The sequence below is a fragment of the Tupaia chinensis genome, unplaced genomic scaffold (genome assembly GCF_000334495.1).
Source record: "Tupaia chinensis unplaced genomic scaffold, TupChi_1.0 Scaffold000078_1, whole genome shotgun sequence".
Taxonomy (NCBI): domain Eukaryota; kingdom Metazoa; phylum Chordata; class Mammalia; order Scandentia; family Tupaiidae; genus Tupaia; species Tupaia belangeri.
Window position 1 is genome coordinate 7,185,691 of NW_006159539.1, and position 23,313 is coordinate 7,209,003.

Consider the following 23,313-nt stretch of genomic DNA (forward strand, 5'->3'; position numbering starts at 1 on the left):
GGAAAGAGAGGTATAAGGCATGGTCTTTTATTCTACACAAAAGGAAAACAACCCAAAGGAAGAGAGCAGTGGGCTCTACTCTATGCACTGGTTTAAATCTCTACCAGGTGATGGTGCAGTGCCTCATATGAAGAAGAAGTGTCTTTCACCAGTCACCAGGCTACACTCCAAACTTTAATTGTTTTAGGGTCGAGACTAAAGAATTTCTCTCTTGGAACTCAGACATGCCTCATCAGACCACTTCAGCTGAGAGACAAGTGGAGCAGCATTTTAATGGATTTCTCTGAAACAGGGCTTGAAGAGCACCCACTCGCAGCATGCTCAATCAACCAAGGGATGCCAAAGACTTGGCTTAGATTGTAAAAGCTCCAGTATTTGTTGAAGACCTGTCTCTGCAAGCGATGTTGATAGGAATAGCACTTAAGTGTTTGCAACTAAGCAGACTCCGTGCAGGGAGAAGACAGTGTGTTTATTAATGGAGGAATATTTTGTTTAGGGATATTGGAATACAGCCAAAGACCCACGGGCTCTTCAAAGCTTGCCTTCTTTTGGAAAGTTATTGAAATGAAATGAAACTTTTGGTGATAAATGGGATTGTCATAAGATTGGAGAGTGTTGAGCTGCATTGTGAAGTCCTTGGTTCTTTGGGTCTAGATTATTAAAATTAGAGACCTGTCCCTAGACCTGTGCAAAATAAAGCTACAACCGCAATATAAGTAGGTAGGAAAGAGAATTTAATAGGAAAGAAAGATTTTAGAAAAGAAGTACACCCAAAAGACCTTTGGGCGGGCAGTTTGCTAGGTAGCAACTGCATTTGGAACTGGTTAGGTGTTATTTTTATTATCAAAGGTGATTATGAACATTTAGCAGTGGGAGGTCTATCACACTATCTATGTCCTTTGTTAGAATTCCTGGGCTTTCTCCTGTGCTTGCACATCTCTCTCACAGATGAAGAATTTTGGGAATTCACGTACCTAACTGCAGATGTCCAGTGTGTGCCATGATGCTTAATTAGGATAGATTGCCCAATTTGTTTACTGCCCAATGGGAATCCGGATGCTGACCAAAATGTCTGGTTGAGTCTTTTTTGTATTTATGAGGGATGGTAAGAGGGAAATTTACAATCATCCCTATGTGTCGTCCTCACGTACCAAGAAAGAAAAATGGTGTGTGTCCTGCCATCCCGGTGCCTGGAGCTGGGTGGCAAGAGGGCATCTCATGGAGGGTCTGGTTGTAACTCCTGATAAATGGTGATTGATGTGACATACGTCCTTCTGCTATTCTCTTGGGGCTGCCTGCTCATTACTAGCTAACTGCGAACCACAGGCCCACCTCCCCTTTTCAGGTTTCCATCTCTACCATTTGCTGTGAATCTCCTGCCTCAGTCATCTCTCTGTCTTTAGCAAAGTGGGAGGACAGTTCACCCTGGACTGAGACCTAAATACAGTTGAGAAATGCTGACTTGCCCCCAGTTGAGCAGGTTTCTGTCTACAGCAGGACTTGTCAGAGTCTTTCATCTCCACGGTGTGTGTAGAGCAGACACCATTTTCCATGATTATTTGACCATGGAATCATTGCTTTCCCTTCCAGTGGAGTATAGCATGGTGCTACTAGGCCACACTTTGGGAAAATCAAAAATTAGTTCTCATGCTTTCAAACAAACAGAAGTTTCAAACCTCATATAGCTGTGAAGTAAGATATCATCCATGTTGTAGTATGTGTCAGTACTTCATCTATTTTTATTGCCTCATAATATTCTACCATAGAGATATTCTATCTTTTATTTAGCCACTTATCAATTAATGGACATGGGGGTCAATTTCATTTTTAAACTCTTATGACTAGTGCTATTAACAGTCCCATAAAAATTTTTGTGTTGATGTACATTTTAATTCTCTTGGGTAGGTACTTAGGAATGATAGATAATAAGGTGCGTGTAACACTTTAAGGAATTGCTACATTCTTTTCCAAAGTAAATGTATTATGTTACATTTTCACCAGCAGTCTGTAAGAGTTCCAGTTCTTTTCATGTGTGTGTTGCTCATTCAAACACAAAAAATGCCTCTTCAAATTACTTACCCATTTTTAAAATGGGTTCCTCATCTAGTAAACTGACTTTTTACAAATAAGAAATACACCTGCACAGTTTAGAAGTATAAAGAATACTGAAAAGTGCAAAGTGAGACATAAATAGTCCCCATTTCTCTGTGAAATACTGTCCCATTCTTTGGATGGAACTCCTGTCTATGTTTTTTTTATGCATCCTTTTAGAAAGTATTAACACATTTGGGTCAGCTGGTAGCATGGAGGTTAAAGCAACTGGAGCCCACATATCTGACTGTGTGGTTCGAGTCTTGGACCCAGCAGTTTGAGAAATATGCTGTACCTGTGTATATGCTGCCGAAAATCCTGCAAGGAGGGAGAATTGGAGGATAAATAATTGCAGCATGACTATCCCCCAGGGCATGCTTTCTCTCTTTCCTTCTCTCTCTCTCTGTCTCTGTCTCTTTCTGGTGAGTATGCACACTTTGGCAAAAAAAAAAAAAAAAGGGAAGAAAGAGAAAGAAAGAAATTGTGTCCATCTTCGTAGCCCAAGTACATAAAGTGCCTGTACTTTTTTCACTAATCGGATCACTACCCCCTTTCTGCATTCTGTTTATCTCCCTGAGTACTGTATTTTGGGACTTTCTGTTTGCCTGTGTAGAGCAATCACAGCTATACAGCAGCCGCTTGGTGTTTATTGAACAGTTGTGTCCTATTTATATCATCATCTCTTTATTAAGACATATTTAGGTTGTCTCCAAATGACGGTTTTTATTTTAAAAGTTTTACTATTACAAATTACACACAGTAAACACCTTTTTGTCTGTGTATTTGTAAATTTTTTGAGATATTTTTGCTATAGAGCGCATGTGCTTGCAGAAGTGAGAGAAAGTGGGAAATCACCCTGCAGAGGAGATGGCCACACTTCAATGCCTTCTCCTCCATTCTCCTCTTGGGATTTTGGGCATGCATGCACACAACCCCAATGTGAGTTTCAAGCCACCAGGTCTGGGACTCAAACTGCCATCAGTCATGTGGGAGTCCAGTGCTTTACCCATTTTGCCACCTACTGGCTCCAATGTATGTTGATCCAAGATAACTGCTAGGAGACCATTCATGGGTTCAAAGCCATGCGCTTTTGAACATTAATAAATAATATTAGCTTGCCCTGCAAGCTTGCCTTGCCCCACATCATTCCCATCCTTGAAGGATGAGAGAACTATCTGGCATATGTTTCAAAAGCTTCCTTGACATTGGGCCAAATGGTGGTGTGGTGATGAAGGTAACTGGATCCCATATGGCAGACTGTGTGTTCTAGTCCTAGACATGGTGGCTTTGAAAACATGCCAGGCTTGTGTTCATGAGTGCACCAAATACTGAAAGGAGAATGGAGGAGAATATGGATTGTGGTGTGGCCATCCCTCCTTGTAGGTGATTTCTCATTTTCTCTCTCTCTCTCTCTCTCTCTCTCTCTCTTCTCTCCTCTCTCTGTCTCTCTACAGAGAGTGCATGTGCCCCCCCCCTTTTTTTTGAAGAATTATTTATTTAGGAACCAGCAGATGGTGTAATGGCTATGTCGCTGGACTCCCATGTAGTCGACCACAGTTTGAGTCCCAGAATGGGTGGCTTAAACTCACGCCGGGCATGTGTACATGCATGCCCAAGATCCAGAGAGAAGAACGGAGAAGGGATGGTGACATGGCCATCCCCCCGGGAGATGATTTTTTACTTTCTGTCTCTCTGTCTTTCTGGCAAGCACATGTGCCCTATAGTAAAAACCTCTAGAAAGTTATTTATTTCATTTTATTTATTCATTCATTTATTTTAAATTTGGCCAGAGAGAGACAGGGAAAGTGAAAAAGCAAGCCCCAAGTCTGGGACGTGAACTGTGGTTGGCCAAGTGGGAATGTCCAGCACCTTAACCACAACACCACCCGCTGGTCCCATGTCCTTTAATAAAAACAAAAAGAATAAACAAAACAAAAAACAATCCTTCTGACACAGGATAATTTCTGCCCTCCCTCAGCCCACAGCTCTGGCTGCACTCAACTATCTCTGAGGTTGAAGTCCTGTGCCGATGCTGCAAGGTTATGCTTTGGACTTTCCGTAGGAAGATGCTTGCTTTGTTCTGTCTGTTGAAGTTTTGCTTCTTTACAGCTGCCCACACACACACGCTTATACCAGAGATGTGGACAATATACAAATGACCTATTCTGCCCTGTCTCATAGTACTTGAATGCAATATGGAAAAAATACGTACATAAGCATAATTTCTATGAGAATAGATTTTAAAGGCTTGCACCACAAAAACACTTTTTAAAAGTAACTATTGGGGAGCTGGCAGGTAGTGTGGTAGTTAAAGGTGCTGGACTCCCATGTGGCCGACTGCAGTTTGTGTCCCAGACCTGATGGCTTGATTTCTCACTTTCCCTCTCTCTCTCTCTCTCTCACTCTGTCTCTCTCTGGTCAAATTAAAATAAATAAAAATAAAGTTAAATAAAAAATAATTTTAAAAAACTGTTGTGTTGGGACCAGCAGATGGCATAATGGTTATGTCACTGAACTCCCACGTAGTCAACCGCGGTTCAAATCCTGGACCTAGTGGTTTCTACTCATTCCAGATGAGTGTGCATACATGCCCAAAATCCATTCTGCAAGAAGCAGCTGTGTTAGCTCATGGATTGACTTTGTGATTCTCTGGCTGATGGCCCTTGTTTTCCCTTGGTATGCATGCTTAATATTGAGGAAAGTCACTTCACTTCTGACAACTCTTGATACGCTATCCACTTGAGCAGCTGATAGGGATATAGCATTGGAAGGTCATATCAGTTATGTGTGAAGTTTGAGCATTTGCGTGCCCCTAGGAGCGAGGAAGGACATGGAACAATGCTAAATGGTGATTTTGAGTTTGGAGGAAAGCAATGAAAAGGTGGCCAGAGAAACATGGTTCTCTAGGAGGGTCTGATTCAGCTAAAGGGGATTCGATAGAGTTGTTACATTTTTGCATACCTTTAAAACTTTTTTGAACAAGCATTGGGTGTATGTAAGGTGTACGATTTGATGTTTTGGTATCTGGTGGGTCTTTAAAAGTTCCTAGAAAAGTGCTTATTTTTGAGAGGTTTCTTTTGGTATCAGTTGTGTGCACACACCAGAGAGACAGAGACAGATAGACAGAAAATGAGAAATTGCCCCCCAGGACGGATGGCTTTGCCACAATCCTCCATTCTCCTTTGGGGATTGTGGGCATACATGCACACATGCCTGGTCTGAGTTTCAAGCCACTGGGTCCAGGACTCGAACTGCAGTTGACCATATAGAACTCCAGCATCTTAACTAGTATGCTACCTGATGTCCCCAGAAAACTGCATATTATGAAAAAACTATGCATAGATTTAATTTTTTTTAACAAAGGACAAACTTTAATTCCATTTTCCATGAATATTTTAAAATTCCCCCTCTTACCTATTCATATTACTGCTATTGAGCAAATTAACATATTTATCTCGTATATTGGGTCATCTGAAAAGTCATAATGCATTTTTGCATAGAAAAATGTCATGACTTTTCAGATGACCTGTTACCTTTTAAATTTTTTTTTTTAAAGATATATTTTTGCTATAGGGTGTATGCTCGCCAGAAAGACAGAGAGAGAGAAAGCGAGAAATTAGCCCCTCGGGTGATGGCCATGCTGCAATCTCTTCTCCTCCATTCTCCTCTTGGGATCTTGGGCATGCACGCACATGCACCAGGAATGAGTTGAAGCCACCAGGTCCAGGACTTGAACCATAGCTGACTACATGGGAGTCCAGTGACATAACCATTATGCCATCTACTGGTCCTGACCCAATACTTACTTTTAAAAAGTGCTTTTGTGGTGAGAGCCTTTGAAATCTATTCTCATAGAAATTATGCTTATTTATGTATTTTTCCCATATGCAATGGAATATCATTCAGTCATTAAAAAGAAAAGGATTCTGCCATTCACAACATCATGGGTGAGCCTGAAAGGCATTATGCTAAGTGATACAAGTCATGCACAGAAAGACAAGTATTGCATGAGCTCACTTATCTGTGGGATCTGAAAAAGTAGAACTCAGAGCAGAAAATGGGAAGGTAGTTTCCAGAGGCTTCGGAGATGGAGAGGTGAGGGAGAAGGAGAGGTGATGGTCAAAGGTTACAAAGTTGCAGTTATATAGGATGAGTAAGTCTAGAGAGCTAATGTGTAGGTGAGAAGTATAGTTAATCATATTGAATTGGGGGACCAGCAGGTGGCATAATGGTTATGTTGCTGGACTCCCACATACATGGCTGACCATGATTTGAGTCCCTGACCTAGAGGCTTGAAACTAACTCTGGCACGTGTGAATGTATGCCCAAGATCCCAAGAGGCCAGCAGGTGGTGTGGTTGTTAAGGGGCTGCAACTCTCACATGGCCAATTGTGGTTTGAGTCCCAGACCTGGTGACTTGCCTTTTCACTTTCTGTGTCTCTGGTGAGTGCATGTGACTGACTGATAGCAAAATTAAAAATAACAACAAATAATTAAATAATTCTTATTTTAAAAAAAGGTCTCATAGTTGCAGAAATGACATTATTTACTACCATAGTGATGAATACACATTTTTTCACATGAAGAATATTTTTTGCAATTAGGTTTATTTCCACTTCAGGAGAACAGAGCGTCTGCAAAGCTTGAATTAGCGTGAGGGATGGAGCGGTGACCAGAATAGTGCAGTGGGTACAGGAGTGTTATCTACATTGACTCACATGCCAGGGAGGCATGACTGTGAAGATATGCAGGTCCCCTCACTGTGTGAAAGGCGACGCTACCTCGTCGTACTAGTGAGAGTCTCAGAAGTCAGCTGGAGAAAGGCAAGCTTTCCATTTTAATTTTTCACTTTCTTCGTTTAAGAAATGATTCAGCTCCTGTCTCTCTTCAGCGTCACTTACAATTATGAAAGTCAAGACAAGAAGAAGAATGAAGTTCTACTGCATGTCATTGCAAATCACAACCTTCACCACCTGATACAGGGAACTTGCTCAGAAAGTGCTTTGTCTAAGTACGTTTTTAGAAGTTTTGCCACTCTGTCATTCTGTTACTTGGGTGAGAAAGAGATACATAGGAACAGCTTGATAGCAATTTTTTAATTCCAAACACACTACAATGATGTCTCTACTCATGTCATACATATGTTAATTCAAGGGGTGTTTATGGAAGAAATCCTATGCATGTGAAAAGTTATTAAAACAGTGTATGAGCATGTATGTACGCAGCTTCTAAGAGGGAAGAACTACACTGCAGGAACTGCATTGGAACTGCCCTGAAAAATGAGAACCAAAGTAAAGAGAACATTTTTTTTAGAGGGTTTTGCCTTAGGGTGTGTGTGCTTCCAGAGAGAGGGTGACAGAGACAGTGAGAGGGAAAGTGAGAAATCACATGTCAGGGCGGACGGCCACACCACAATCCCTTCTCTATTCTCCTTCTGGAATCTTAGGCACGCATGCACACTCACCCAGCATGAGTTTTAAGCTCCCAGATCCAAGATTCAAACTGCGGTTGACTGCATGGGAGTCCAGTGATATAGCCATTACACTAACTGCTGGTCCCAAGACTTTTCTTTCAACAGTGGGTTAATGTGAAACCTTGAAACAAAAGAGAGATGGAGAAGGGATTGTGGCAAGACCATTCCCCAAGAGGGTACTTTCTCCTCCTCTACCTCACCCTCTGCCAAGTACACATACTCTCTAGCAAAAGAAGAAGAAGAAGAACAACAACAACAGCAACAACAAAAAACCTGGTTTCAGTTTCTTCAAAAAAAAAAAAAATGTACACTAGTAGAATTTTCAGAGACGTCTTAAGGTCCCTTCCATTTCTAGGATTCCATATTTTATCATGAGATTCACTTTGTTCTCATATGACATATTGGACTCAGGCTGGAAGCGATCTGCCTCCCCGAAAAAGGAAATTGCTTTAGGGCCTGGCCTAACCATTCCTCCTTACCCCAGGGAAGCTTATGGCAAAGACTTTACAACAAACAAAATGACATAGTTCAGAGAAATAAAAGTATCACTTCTTTCTCTTTTAAACAAAACAATGATTTAAACAATGATTTAGAAACAGTTATTTAAATTTTAGGTCTTCCCAAACAATCTGTTCGCAAAAAGGCAGGGGATGAAAATGTGTTGATGGAGGTTCCAAAAGATGCTGTTACTGCTTCTGAGAACATTGCTGACCTAGCAAGAGGGACTCCTCAAGGCAAGCTATCAACTTCCATCATCCATGAAAATGAACTCCTCATGAACAATGAAGAATGAACTGGAACAGCAGGAAAAAGCCTCCTGGCATTGGAGGACCCAGCCTAGGGAAAATGTACCTGGGACCGACTCTCACTGGAAAACCCCAGAGTAATGGTTTCTTGGGAGCAAATTTTGCAAAATGAATCAAAGGAAAACATTCTTGATTTTTCCCGTTTTCCTACAGTGCTTTGCTGTGACTTTTCCTCGTTGGCTCCAAATACCTAAACCCCAAGACTGATTCTCAGGACGTCATGCTAAATTCGTCTCTTATTCGAGGCAACTGCTTCCTGCAATTCGAAGTCTGGGAGTAAACAAAAGCAAACCAAAACTAATATTTCGGTGGCTATATGTAGGCCAGGACTTAGCTTCCACCACAGGCCCATCTGCCTCCAGGACTGAATCTTATCTGATCATTTCCATGGCAACAGCTGTGGGATTAGAATAGGATGAAGGTTTAGGAAGAGTTGCTGGAATTCAGTCCTAGACGAGTGAGGATTATTTAACTACACACTTGTATTGCCATGGAAACGCAAATTTACAAATCAGGCAGGATTTTCAGAGCTCAGTAGAACAGTATTATATTCTTAGGGCTGCTTCAAATCCCCCAATTCCACCTCGTCTCCCATCGGGGAAGAAATATCCTACCCGACGCAATTTAATTTTCCCCCTGATACTTTCTATTTTAATTCGTAAGTCAGAAATATGGCTACACTAAGACCAGGACCAGAGTAATTATTCTTAAAATGTTTTACTACTTTATTTTCTAATACAAAATTCAGTTTAGTCTGAAGGAAGAGAATATTAAATCTATTCTAGACAACATACAGATACAGGAGTCAATTAAGTCCCATATAAGTCCAAAGCAAAATTGTGCTGATTAAAAAAATTTATATCTACTCCTTGTAGAGTGAGTAAGCCCTGAATATTTTTTTCTTTTTTTTTTTCCTTAAAGGTTTTTGCTCTAGAGCATGCATTTGCCAGAGAAAAAGAAACAGAAGAAAAGTAAGAAATACCCCCCTAGAGAGGATGGCCATGCTATGATTCCTTCTCCATTCTTTTTAGGATTTGGGACATGCATGCACATCTGCCCAGCATGATTTTCAAGTGACCAAGTCTGAGACTTGAATCGTGGTTGGCCATGTGGAAGTATAGCATCTTAACCACCATGCCACCTGCTGGCCCCCAGACTTGTAATTATTTTAATTAACAGTGAGTTAATGTGAAGAAATCAGCAGTACCTCATCTTTTAGTATTTACATACCAATTTCAACAATAGTAACTTGTCTAATTTCAGAACAAGCTTGTGTGGAAAAGGGTAGAATTCAAAACCAGCATTTAGAGATGAGAAACCAAGTCTGAATAGGTCACGCATTAGCCAGTGGGTCAGGCAGTCTTTACTCATTTCCCATCAAATTTTTCCAGCTTTTCAGTCCCACCTATTGATGAGAACACATATGAATACTCCAGCGAGGACTTAACTCCTTATACTGTTACTTACAGGCTTCCTCAGAAAAGGACTCCTTTTAGCTTTCCTCACCTGTCTTTACACTGAATCCCCCAACCTCTTATAGGGGTGACATCTTACAGTGCGTGTTTTGTACTGGGGAGGACTGTGAACATTCTGAAGGTGTGTGGGAGTCAGTATTACAGCGTGTCTTAAGATGTACTCATATGAAAACCATGCAAATGTCAGAGGGACAGACTGAGAAGAGCTGAGCTTAGAACTAGTTGGAAGTTTACAGTTATTTTGGGGGAAATGGTCCCAGGGCTAGGTGTGCTAAGTGTGCATCTTCAAACCCTCCTCTCCAGACCCAGTCAGGCTCCAAATCTCTATTAATGTACTTCTAAATAGCTCTAAAACTTGCTCTCTCCCAAGCCACCGTCACTTTTTTCTTAATTACAGCAACCTGTTCATTATTCTCATACATCTCTTCTCAGCTCTGTCCAGTGCAAGAATCAAAGTACCATTTTAAAAAATCTAAGTGATTGGACCAGCAGATGGCGTAATAGTTATATCGCTATACTCCCGCATAGTCAACCCGTTCAAGTCCTGGACCCTGCGGCTTGAAATTCACACTGTGTGTACTTGCCCAAAATTCCCAGATTTACCCCGTAGAGGTGATTTCCTGCTTTCTGTCTCTGTGGTGAGTGCATATGCCCTATAGCAAAAACAAAAACAGAAAAACAAGCAAACAAACAAATAAAAAAACATGGCGGCTAAGGTATTGGGTTCCCACATTACTGACTGTAATTGGAATCCTGTCATTTGAAAATTACATGGGACTTGTGTGCAAGCTTGCCCAAAATCTCGAGAGGAGACTGGAGGAGAAGGGGTTGCGGCAGCAGGAAAAAGCCTCCTGGCATTGGAGGACCCAGCCTAGGGAAAATGTACCTGGGACCGACTCTCACTGGAAAACCCCAGAGTAATGGTTTCTTGGGAGCAAATTTTGCAAAATGAATCAAAGGAAAACATTCTTGATTTTTCCCGTTTTCCTACAGTGCTTTGCTGTGACTTTTCCTCGTTGGCTCCAAATACCTAAACCCCAAGACTGATTCTCAGGACGTCATGCTAAATTCGTCTCTTATTCGAGGCAACTGCTTCCTGCAATTCGAAGTCTGGGAGTAAACAAAAGCAAACCAAAACTAATATTTCGGTGGCTATATGTAGGCCAGGACTTAGCTTCCACCACAGGCCCATCTGCCTCCAGGACTGAATCTTATCTGATCATTTCCATGGCAACAGCTGTGGGATTAGAATAGGATGAAGGTTTAGGAAGAGTTGCTGGAATTCAGTCCTAGACGAGTGAGGATTATTTAACTACACACTTGTATTGCCATGGAAACGCAAATTTACAAATCAGGCAGGATTTTCAGAGCTCAGTAGAACAGTATTATATTCTTAGGGCTGCTTCAAATCCCCCAATTCCACCTCGTCTCCCATCGGGGAAGAAATATCCTACCCGACGCAATTTAATTTTCCCCCTGATACTTTCTATTTTAATTCGTAAGTCAGAAATATGGCTACACTAAGACCAGGACCAGAGTAATTATTCTTAAAATGTTTTACTACTTTATTTTCTAATACAAAATTCAGTTTAGTCTGAAGGAAGAGAATATTAAATCTAATCTAGACAACATACAGATACAGGAGTCAATTAAGTCCCATATAAGTCCAAAGCAAAATTGTGCTGATTAAAAAAATTTATATCTACTCCTTGTAGAGTGAGTAAGCCCTGAATATTTTTTTCTTTTTTTTTTTCCTTAAAGGTTTTTGCTCTAGAGCATGCATTTGCCAGAGAAAAAGAAACAGAAGAAAAGTAAGAAATACCCCCCTAGAGAGGATGGCCATGCTATGATTCCTTCTCCATTCTTTTTAGGATTTGGGACATGCATGCACATCTGCCCAGCATGATTTTCAAGTGACCAAGTCTGAGACTTGAATCGTGGTTGGCCATGTGGAAGTATAGCATCTTAACCACCATGCCACCTGCTGGCCCCCAGACTTGTAATTATTTTAATTAACAGTGAGTTAATGTGAAGAAATCAGCAGTACCTCATCTTTTAGTATTTACATACCAATTTCAACAATAGTAACTTGTCTAATTTCAGAACAAGCTTGTGTGGAAAAGGGTAGAATTCAAAACCAGCATTTAGAGATGAGAAACCAAGTCTGAATAGGTCACGCATTAGCCAGTGGGTCAGGCAGTCTTTACTCATTTCCCATCAAATTTTTCCAGCTTTTCAGTCCCACCTATTGATGAGAACACATATGAATACTCCAGCGAGGACTTAACTCCTTATACTGTTACTTACAGGCTTCCTCAGAAAAGGACTCCTTTTAGCTTTCCTCACCTGTCTTTACACTGAATCCCCCAACCTCTTATAGGGGTGACATCTTACAGTGCGTGTTTTGTACTGGGGAGGACTGTGAACATTCTGAAGGTGTGTGGGAGTCAGTATTACAGCGTGTCTTAAGATGTACTCATATGAAAACCATGCAAATGTCAGAGGGACAGACTGAGAAGAGCTGAGCTTAGAACTAGTTGGAAGTTTACAGTTATTTTGGGGGAAATGGTCCCAGGGCTAGGTGTGCTAAGTGTGCATCTTCAAACCCTCCTCTCCAGACCCAGTCAGGCTCCAAATCTCTATTAATGTACTTCTAAATAGCTCTAAAACTTGCTCTCTCCCAAGCCACCGTCACTTTTTTCTTAATTACAGCAACCTGTTCATTATTCTCATACATCTCTTCTCAGCTCTGTCCAGTGCAAGAATCAAAGTACCATTTTAAAAAATCTAAGTGATTGGACCAGCAGATGGCGTAATAGTTATATCGCTATACTCCCGCATAGTCAACCCGTTCAAGTCCTGGACCCTGCGGCTTGAAATTCACACTGTGTGTACTTGCCCAAAATTCCCAGATTTACCCCGTAGAGGTGATTTCCTGCTTTCTGTCTCTGTGGTGAGTGCATATGCCCTATAGCAAAAACAAAAACAGAAAAACAAGCAAACAAACAAATAAAAAAACATGGCGGCTAAGGTATTGGGTTCCCACATTACTGACTGTAATTGGAATCCTGTCATTTGAAAATTACATGGGACTTGTGTGCAAGCTTGCCCAAAATCTCGAGAGGAGACTGGAGGAGAAGGGGTTGCGGCTTGGCTGTCCCTCCCAGAGAGTGACTTCTCAATTTCCCTCTCTCTGTCTCTCTCAGATGAGTGCACACACGCCGTGGCAAAAACCTACCAAATAATAATAATAGTAGTAGTAATAATAATAATAATAATGAGTGTCTGTGGCTAAAAGGAGGACGACAATTGTCACTGGCCTTTGGAAAATTCAGATGGTCAAACACAGTTTACTACAAAGGTGTCTCGTGATTCAGAATGGACAGGGAATAAGAAACACCTTAGGGTTCAGTTCACATAGTGAGCAGTTATATGGGCCAGGCCCTAAACCAGACATAGGAGGTGCAAGACAGGCAAATCTCAGTCCCTTCTCTCAAGAAGCTCACCATCCCTTGAGGGTGACAAAGACATGAGTTTATATCACACCAGACACACATCTAAGTTAGAGGAATTCAATGATATGTACCCATTCCCAGCCATATTCTATTCGCTTGATAAGTCTAGATTCCTACAAACATCTTTCTCCAGTAAAGGTGATGCTAGTGCTTAAAGATGAGTATGTTTTCTTATATCATGAACCCTTCTCTCCAGCCAACCACTTACCTGGTACTCACGGAAGCAAAGATAATCTTTTCCAATGCTAGAGGGGCAGGGGGCTGGAAGCGGCATGAGTCACAGGGAGAAGGTAAGCTGCCATGTAGTCTCAATGAAGACCAGTCCCATAGAAAGCTCTAGAGCTGGGTCTGGCAGATGGTATGGTGGTTAAAGTGGCTGGACTCCCATATAGCTCACTGCAGTTCAAGTCCTGGATGTGGCAGCTTGCGTTCTCACTTTCCTTTTCTCTCTCTGGTCAACTTCGATAAAATTAAAAAAAAAAAAAAAAGGGCAATGAATAAAATTAAATAGTTCTTTACAAAAGAAACAAAGAAGGAAAGAAAGAAAGAGAAAGAAAGGAAGAAAAAAAGTTAGTTAGGGGCCCAGCAGTTGGCATAATGGCTATGTTGCTGGACTCCCATGTAGTAGTAGTCAACTGTGGTTCGAGTCCCAGAACCAGTGGCTTAAACTCCAGCCAGGCATGTGTTCGTGCATGCCAAGATCCCGAGAGGAGAATGGAGGAGAAGGGATTGCATGTGGCCATCCCCAGTAGGGGGTGATTTCTAACTTTCTTTCTCTTTGTCTCTGTCTTTCTGGCTAGCACATATACCCTATAGCAAAAGTAAATAAATAAATTTTAAAAAGTTAGTTAGTTCTAGAGCTGGGATCACCCTCTGGATTTGTCCCTGATGGAAGTGATGGGGTTGATTATTGTACTTGGTGCTGACAGCTATTAAACCCAGGCTACCCCAGGATGGGCTATCTGCATGAGTGAGACAGCTCTCTTAGTGAAAGGGTAATACCCAGGGAAAGATTCAGCTGTGAGCTGTCAGTAGAAAGCACTCTCAGGGGGCTAGCAGGTGGCATAATGGCTAAGGTGCTAGACTCACACATGGCCGACTGTGGTTCAAATCCTGGACCTGGCTGCTTAAAGTGGAGAAAGGTTTGTGGCATGGCCATCCCCTGCTAGGAGGTTATTTCTCACTTTCCCTCTCTGTCTCTCTCTGTCGAGCATACGTACCCTATGGCAAAAACCTTAAAAACAAAACAAAACAAAAATTAAACCGGAAATAGTGAAGGCTTATATAAATGGAAGCCATCATTAAAGTGCTAAAAAGGGAGTGAGGGATAAAGAAAGCTCTCTCAAAAGCGGGGAGAATGAGTGCCTTTGTCCTAACTGTGGGACGTGGGTGGTGTGTCACAGTATTGACCACCTTGAGATGGGCACAGCCTTGTCCCGTTTTCCTTCTTGTCTTCTGCACATCCCCGATTTTCTTCTTTATGGAGGGAATTTAAGGGGACGCAAGCCTTTCGGTCAATGGCAGTGATTGAACTTACCTTCTGCTTGACTGCTTCATTAGCTCGGATGTATCCCCGTAACATGGATCTGGAGAGGGGAAATAAAAGATGCCAGGCACTGCGTATTTCACACAGCTCCATTCTCTCCAGTCTTTTGCAGGTACTGATAGATGGGGAAAGGCAAATGAAAATGTCTTGTCTCTCTGAGAAAGAATGATGTATTTTATATATTTCCTAAGGCTGGGAGTATATAGCTTACTATGTCTGTAAGGAACAGAGAGTGAGAAATACAGACACGTGTCAAGAAGTTTTGTGGCCCTGGGAAGTGCTGTGGGCCAAAGCTCTCGCTCACTGTGGGTCCTTCCAATTTTAGAAGGAGCTGTTTGTCCTCACCTAAAGTTTCAGAGTGGCAGTCAGAGAGACACACCAGGCTTCCAGCAGCCTCTGAGATTTTGCCTCGAGCCAGCCAGAGTTGTAGCTGGGGTTGGCTGGGGAAGGACATATCTTAGAGACAAGCTTGCTGCCCTGTCTCTTTCAAAAATCCAGATGCTCCCAAGCTCAGATTGAAACTACTTATCTGTTCTAGTCTGTCCTGTTGATAGTAACAGAAAGTAATTGAGTCTGGGTAATGTAAGAGAATAGAGGCTTATTGAGCTAATAAATTAAAGGTCCAGTGCCTAGGAACTACAAATAGAGATGGTCTTCTGTCACAGCATGGTGGAGGGCAGGAGTGCATGCCCCTTTGTTCCTGTTTTTCTCATTTGCTCTCCTTAGAAATTCACCAGGAGCCAATTGTAGAGATCCACTCTGATGGCCTTAATCCTAATCTTTCAAAAGTCCCACCTTCTTTTTTTTATTATTTAAGAATTATTTAACTTTATTTGTCCTTATCATTTTTAAATTTGATGAGTGAGAGAAAGAGAGAGAAGAAGAGGAAGAGAGAGAGGGAGAGGGAGAGGGGGAGAAAGCAAGCTGCAAGGTCTAGGACTTGAACTATAGTTGGCCATGTGAGAGTCCAGTGCCTTAATCACAATGCTACCTGCTGGCTCTGACCCCACCTTTCAACACTATAGTTAGATCAAGCTGTCAACCCTTTTAATTCTATTACAATCCAATCTCAACACATGATTTTTTTGGGGGGCGGGAGGAGACATTCAAATGATAGCATCATGCAAATGGCATTGCTTGTAGCAGTTGCATGCTCTCTATCTTTGTCCACCAGTCATATGGTCTAGGCTAAGGGCAATTATTTGGGAACTCTTTGTTCCAAACTGTCAGTGCAGCCACAGTCCTTTCAGTCCCACCCTATACTCTTTTTATCTATGGTTTGGGGACTTCCACATTCCCTTTCCTTGTCCTTGTCCTTGCTCTTCTGGTTGAAGTGCTGTCAAGGCCACAATGGGAACACCTCTTTCCATACAAGAGAAGGCCAAGTAGGTTTGTCTTTGTCACCTGCCTCTGCATTATTCTAACATAACCTGTACCAAGGCCAAAAGCAATGAGATGTTCAAATCCTTCTTTTTTAAACTTATAACAGAAGTGCTCAGAGCTCTTATAATCTCCCCTAAAGAACCTGTTAAAACCCTAGTCACATTTCTGGAACTCCTTTCCCTTTGGGACCAGCCTGCCCCTGAAGTCTTATTTTTTAAAACCTGATAGTGCCATATTGGGGTCTGGATGGAAGCCAAAATCACAGACTCTTAAAAATTGGGCAAACTTGGGGCTGGCAAGTGGCATGGTGGTTAAAGGTGCTGGACTTCCACATGGCCGACCATGGTTCAAGTCTCAGACCTGGTGGCTTGCTTTCTCACTTCCTCTCTCTCTCTGTGTCTCTCTCTGATCAAACTGGAAAACAATAATGATGATAATAATAAATAAAGTTAAATAAAATAATTCTTAAAAATATTGGGCAAACTTGCTGCAAATAAAGTTAGTTAAGAGATTTTTATTCATCTTGTTCTATGAAACCACTTGTCACTTAAAGAAAAATGTGGGAGCAGTCATGTGCTCAAAAGTTTCACTGGAAATCAACACAAGAGAGCCCAACTTAAACTCATTTCTTTTGCCCTCACCACTAAACCTGCAGGCCCAGCTCTCTCTTTATTCCAACAGACACAGAGCACCTGCTGTGTACCAGGCTCTGTCCTAGGTGTTGGAGGGATAAAGGAAAGAGACACAATACCCGGAATATCCCCACCAGGGGACAGAGCACAGTAGGGTGTGGGGATTCCCTAGAGTTAAGCAACTTGAGGGACCTCAAGGACCTTACTATTGTTACGAGAAAAAAACCAAGGCATAAGACAGTGTTAAAGGGTTTATTTAAGAAGGAGTTCATGAATTGGGAATCACCAGACCAAAAGAGGTTTAATATGCCAGTGACAAAAACATCAGAGGCAAGTATGCATTCGGTAAAGGCAGAAGTAAGAACATAAATCATTTCATTGGTTTGCAATTACAAAATTATCTTTTGTTAGGTACCTTGTTGGAAAGTCCCTAGTCATATAATCATACATTAGGTAGCTGATAAGCATTTATCAGAAATGGCAGGACTGGGAACCAGCAGTTAGCGTAATGGCTATGTTGCTGGACTCCCACGTAGTCGACCGCGGTTTGCGTCCTGGACCCGGTGGCTTAAAACTCACACCTGGCGCGTGTGCGTGCATGCCCAAGATCCCGAGAGGAGAATGGAGGAGGAGAAGGGATGGCGGCATGACCATCCCCCCTGGGGGGTGAGTTCTTGCTTTCTGTCTCTCTGTCTGTCTGGTGAGCGCAGGCGCCCTATAGCAAAAAAAAACCTCTCCAAAAAAAAAAGGCGTGGTGGTTGAGGCCTTGGACTCCCATCTGGACAAGTGCAGTTTGAGTCCTAGGCCTGGCAGCTTGAAAGTCACTCTAGGTGTATGTGCATTGAATGTCCAAAGTCTGAGAGAAAAATGGAGAAGAAGGGATTGCTGCAGGGCCATCTCCCTCCCTTCCCACCCCAGGGGTGAGTTCTCACTTTCCCTTTCATTGTCTTTCTCTGCCACCAACGAGCTCACTACTCCATGGCAAAAACCTAGAAAGAAGAAAAGAAATGACCCTGGTTGAGTTTCCCCAAGTTGTTTTGCTACATTTGCAACTCAAGCCACACTAAGACTACTTTTAAGGCCTTGGATTTTGTTTACTTAGGAATTCTTCAGGCCTAGTATCCATTGTTTTACTTTTGCTTTGACACTGCCTAGACCTGTGCTGACTAGCAATAACCCAGCCTTGGCCACATATGGCCATGGAGCACTTATGTGACTTGTAACAGGGGGCTACATTTGTGTTTTCCTTAGTTTCAACTAATTTTAATTTAAAAACTAAATTCCTTCTATTGGAATACTTGTACATACTCTTTAAACACTAAGAATGTGAGTCTTTTTTGGAAGTATAAATATCATGAACTCTAAATACAGACAAAGTATTGGGTTATCAACAACCTAGTATTTCTTATGAAAATTTAGCATCATCATTGAGATCCATTATAAGTGTAAAATACACACAGAAATCCTAACAATTACTATGAAAAGAAAAATATGAAGCATCTTATTAACAGTTCATACATTTACTGCCTGTTAAAATGATAACACTTTGGATATACTGGGTTCAATAAAATATCATACTGGGAAAATCCATTTTGCAAGCTGCTATGATACACAGTGATTGAACATATAAAAATATAATGAAAGTTACTCACCTGAGCTTTATTTTTACTTTTAAAAAATATAGCTACTATAAAATTCAAAACTACATTTGTAGCATATGGTATATTGGATAGTCATGCTCCAGAAGAAGAAATAGATAAGGAAATAGAAAATTAACTTGCATGTGAAAAATGTGATAGAGAAGTAAGGACACTAGGTGAGAAATCTCGTATGAGGGTGGCCTAACACAGTAGAAAAGAGAGCAAAGGATGTTTCGGTCAGGCATGTGCAAAGACATGGAAGCAAAGATAAATCTCCTATCCTAAGAAGGCTAATGAAATAGAATTTTTTTTCCTAAAAATTGGGCCTGGCAAGGCCAGCAGTTGGCATGGTGGTTAATGTGTTGTATTCCCACATGGCCAGCCGTGGTTCGAGTCCTGGACCTGATGGCTTAAAAATCACGCTGAGTGTGTGTACATGCATACCTAGAATCCCACAGGGAGAATGGAGGGAAAGGGATTTCAGTGTGGCCATCCCCTCTAGGGGATGATTTCTTCCTTCCTTCTCTCTCTGGCATGCCCTATGGTAAAAATCTAAAGGAAAAAAAAAAACAGGACTGGAAACAAAGGTGGGACCTGAAATTGAAGAACTAGGGCCAGAGGGTGATATAGCAATAACATGCAATGCTCTGTGAAATTCACCCTCACAGGAAGGTTCTGGGTTTGTGTCCAGATACCTTTCCAAATATACCAGTCATGTGCATCCCCATGACCCGGGGATGGTTGAAGCTGGGGGTGGATCATGGCATCAAGTGGCGTTGGGGTTTCTCTCTTTCTTTTTTTTCCTCCCTCACTCATAGAAGGAGTAAATAAATACAAACTTTTTTAAAAATTGGAGGAAATTGAAGGTTTATGATGTGAGGTTTATAATAAAAGCATCGAGGAGCCATTGAGATATATCAAGGAAACTAATGGCATGGACAGAGTTGTATTTTAAAATTCTCCCCCTCTGGGACCAGCAGGTGGCATGGTAGTTAAGCACTAGACTCCTATGTGGCTGAAAGCAGTTCACATCCCGAACCTGGCAGCTTGAGAATTGCACCGGGTGTGTGTGCCTGTGTGCCCAAACTTCTGAAAGGAGATGGAGGAGAAGAAAGTGCAGCATGGCCATCCCCCCCGCCCCTCCCCAGGTGTGATTTCTCACTTCTCCTTTGTCCCTCTCTCTCTGAATGAAAAGGGATATGGCAAACAACAACAATAACAACAAAAACTCAGAAATTAAAAACTCCTTCTTGGATTAGTATGAATGAAGGGATATCCTGGAGACCTCCAGGGTAGACGCAGGAGAACATGTCAGAAATGCAGGGATCCAGTGCTAAGGACTGAGGAAAAGGAGATTCAACAAAGGAAGAGAAAAACAAAGCAGTAATTTGGATGTAGGTAAATGAAGTCAGCCATACCTAGGGATTTCTTTTTAAGAAGGAATTTTATGCTAATGTAAAATATGTTCCTAAAAACATATACTTAGGAAGACAAGGCTTACAACCAGAGAACACTGAAAATATTAGCTTCTGACAAACCAAATCAATTAATTTATTCCCTGTGGCATCACAAATGTAATTATAAGAAGTGAGAAAATACAGGCCATATTGTGCAAACTGATTTTCTAGGATTATGTCCAACCTGGACGTCCTTTTCTTCCTCTGCATCTGACTGCTCCCTGTGGTCAGGCCTCACTTGGTCTTGGTCTTGGTCTCCTTTGGATGATTGGCTTTGAACGCAAATATTCCAGTTCCTTCTTGAGATGCTGTCATTATGTCCTCACTACATTATTGATTCTAACCTCATTTCATTACTCATTTGCATTTACTTTCCTACCAGGAGGTCAGTGGTTTTCTTTTCTTTTCTTTTTTTTTTTTTTTCCTTTCCCTTAATAAGGAAATGTAAATTGCCATATTTCTGTTTTTCCATTAAGCACTTACCACTTGGGAATTTTATGTCATTCTTTGTCTCCCAAGGAGGGCTGAATGAATCAGAATTTAAAATGTGCAAAATGCCTCAGGCTTCTTAGAAGAATAATGTCCTAGAAGCAAAAAATAGAAATAGGGATTTATAAGTATCACAGGAAATGCCCTGGGTTTTTATCAGCACAAATGATAACTCATTACGGGGAAGCGGTGGGGCTGCCAGGGGAGCAGGAGTCAGGAGGCTGGGTCTCCAGGCCTCTTGTGCATTTGGCCCTACTACCAAATAGGCCATTCCTTTGATTACGTTGAGCTTGCACCTCCTCGTGTGTGAAATTAAAGTAATATCATCTGCCCTCTATACCCCACGGGGCTGTTGTTAGGAGTGAATAAAACATCTTCTTTGAAACCAGTGGGAATGTAGGCAGGGCTGTGTGTCACCAGACGTGGCCAATTTTTGAGGGCCATAATCCTGATTGTGGTGGGAGGTGTCATGGTTTAATCCCACCAACCGCACGATAGGCCTTTGCGTATGGCACTCAATAAATCTTATCAAATGGACCCATTCTTCCTCAGGGAGTTCTTTTTATGACATGTCTTTGAGACATCCCTCTCTGTGCCATATCATGTTTCTTCCCCGGATTCGTAAAGCCTTCTTCCTTTGTTTCCAAAGCACTTTAACCTCTGGTTGTTCAGAGCTGGTTTTCTCAGCTAATTTCTTCTCCCTACCTCTTGCTTGGAAACCTCCCCTGTGGTTCTAGTGTTGCCTCTGTTCTGATCCCACGGTTGCCCTTTTCTGTTTTCCTAAACGTGGTTTCTTGTCGTCTTCGTTTGAGTCCTACACAGTCCAAGGCCTCCTCCTTCTTTTCCACACCCACAAGTGACTTTGAAAATTTCAGTTCTCACTTGGACACTTCTTATGGCTTTTACTTGCTTCTTCTTTTATTTCCCCCTCATATCAGCAAATCCTTTGGCTCATTGTCAGTGAAACTCTCTCACTCTTTTTCTTTTATTACACAGTTCAACTTCAGCACCACTATAATCTTGCTCATCATGTGGCTTCTCTTTTTGGTGAAACCCACTGTTTCAGCACAGTTTATAGACTCTTTGCTCCCTCACCTTTAGTCACTCAGCACAGGTTTAATACTAGGCTCCTCCTTGATTGTTTCCTCCTGGGTTATAACCACTATTGATGCCTTAATATTTTATGCTCACAGACTACTTGGTCTCTAAGAGCTTCCACCAGGGCAGTGTATTTTAGGAAGGCCAAGAGCGATTAGGTAGGCCACCATATAAAAAGCAGGATAGGTGCTTCCATGGGAAATTCAAAAGGCATCACAGTCCATTCTCTGAAACATTAATTACCTTTTGGTCTCACTAGGCAGATTGTATTTTAGGACCACAGGAGTCTGTGTTCTTTCATATTTTATTCTAGTTATTCACTACTTCGCTCAGTGTTATTTTATTGTTCTAGGCCAGCATTGTGGATAAACATGGTAAACCAGGAGAGAAAAAGAGACAAGGATGGGAATAGTTCCAGTAGAAGCTACTGACATTTCTAGAGACTTTACTAGATAAGCCAGGAACTCTTCTGAACACTTTATGTTTTATTATTTTACCCTCCAATAACTCAGTGATATGGATAAAATTATTATCTCAGTATTATTACTTAATATGAAAAATGTTCAGGTATTAGAATTTAAGTTGTTGCAGTTACATCGCTAGGAATGGATGGAAAATAAAAGCCAGGTAAATTCATAGGTGAGTCCTAGAGACATTGGTCCGTTTATGTCATTGGGCTCAGGCCACCTTCCAATAGGTATCAGTAAGGGTAGTCTGTGGACATGGTGGCTGTGTCCAATAGGATGGCAGCAGAGGACCACAGGAAAACACCTCAGTGGACAAGAACCACTAAATATAGCAGAGAGAAAACATGGTTCATGATGAGCTATATAAAGATCAAAGTTGAGGGTTTTTCTAACAGAATACCAACGCTTTCGGACACTTCTTATGGCTTTTACTTGCTTCTTCTTTTATTTCCCCCTCATATCAGCAAATCCTTTGGCTCATTGTCAGTGAAACTCTCTCACTCTTTTTCTTTTATTACACAGTTCAACTTCAGCACCACTATAATCTTGCTCATCATGTGGCTTCTCTTTTTGGTGAAACCCACTGTTTCAGCACAGTTTATAGACTCTTTGCTCCCTCACCTTTAGTCACTCAGCACAGGTTTAATACTAGGCTCCTCCTTGATTGTTTCCTCCTGGGTTATAACCACTATTGATGCCTTAATATTTTATGCTCACAGACTACTTGGTCTCTAAGAGCTTCCACCAGGGCAGTGTATTTTAGGAAGGCCAAGAGCGATTAGGTAGGCCACCATATAAAAAGCAGGATAGGTGCTTCCATGGGAAATTCAAAAGGCATCACAGTCCATTCTCTGAAACATTAATTACCTTTTGGTCTCACTAGGCAGATTGTATTTTAGGACCACAGGAGTCTGTGTTCTTTCATATTTTATTCTAGTTATTCACTACTTCGCTCAGTGTTATTTTATTGTTCTAGGCCAGCATTGTGGATAAACATGGTAAACCAGGAGAGAAAAAGAGACAAGGATGGGAATAGTTCCAGTAGAAGCTACTGACATTTCTAGAGACTTTACTAGATAAGCCAGGAACTCTTCTGAACACTTTATGTTTTATTATTTTACCCTCCAATAACTCAGTGATATGGATAAAATTATTATCTCAGTATTATTACTTAATATGAAAAATGTTCAGGTATTAGAATTTAAGTTGTTGCAGTTACATCGCTAGGAATGGATGGAAAA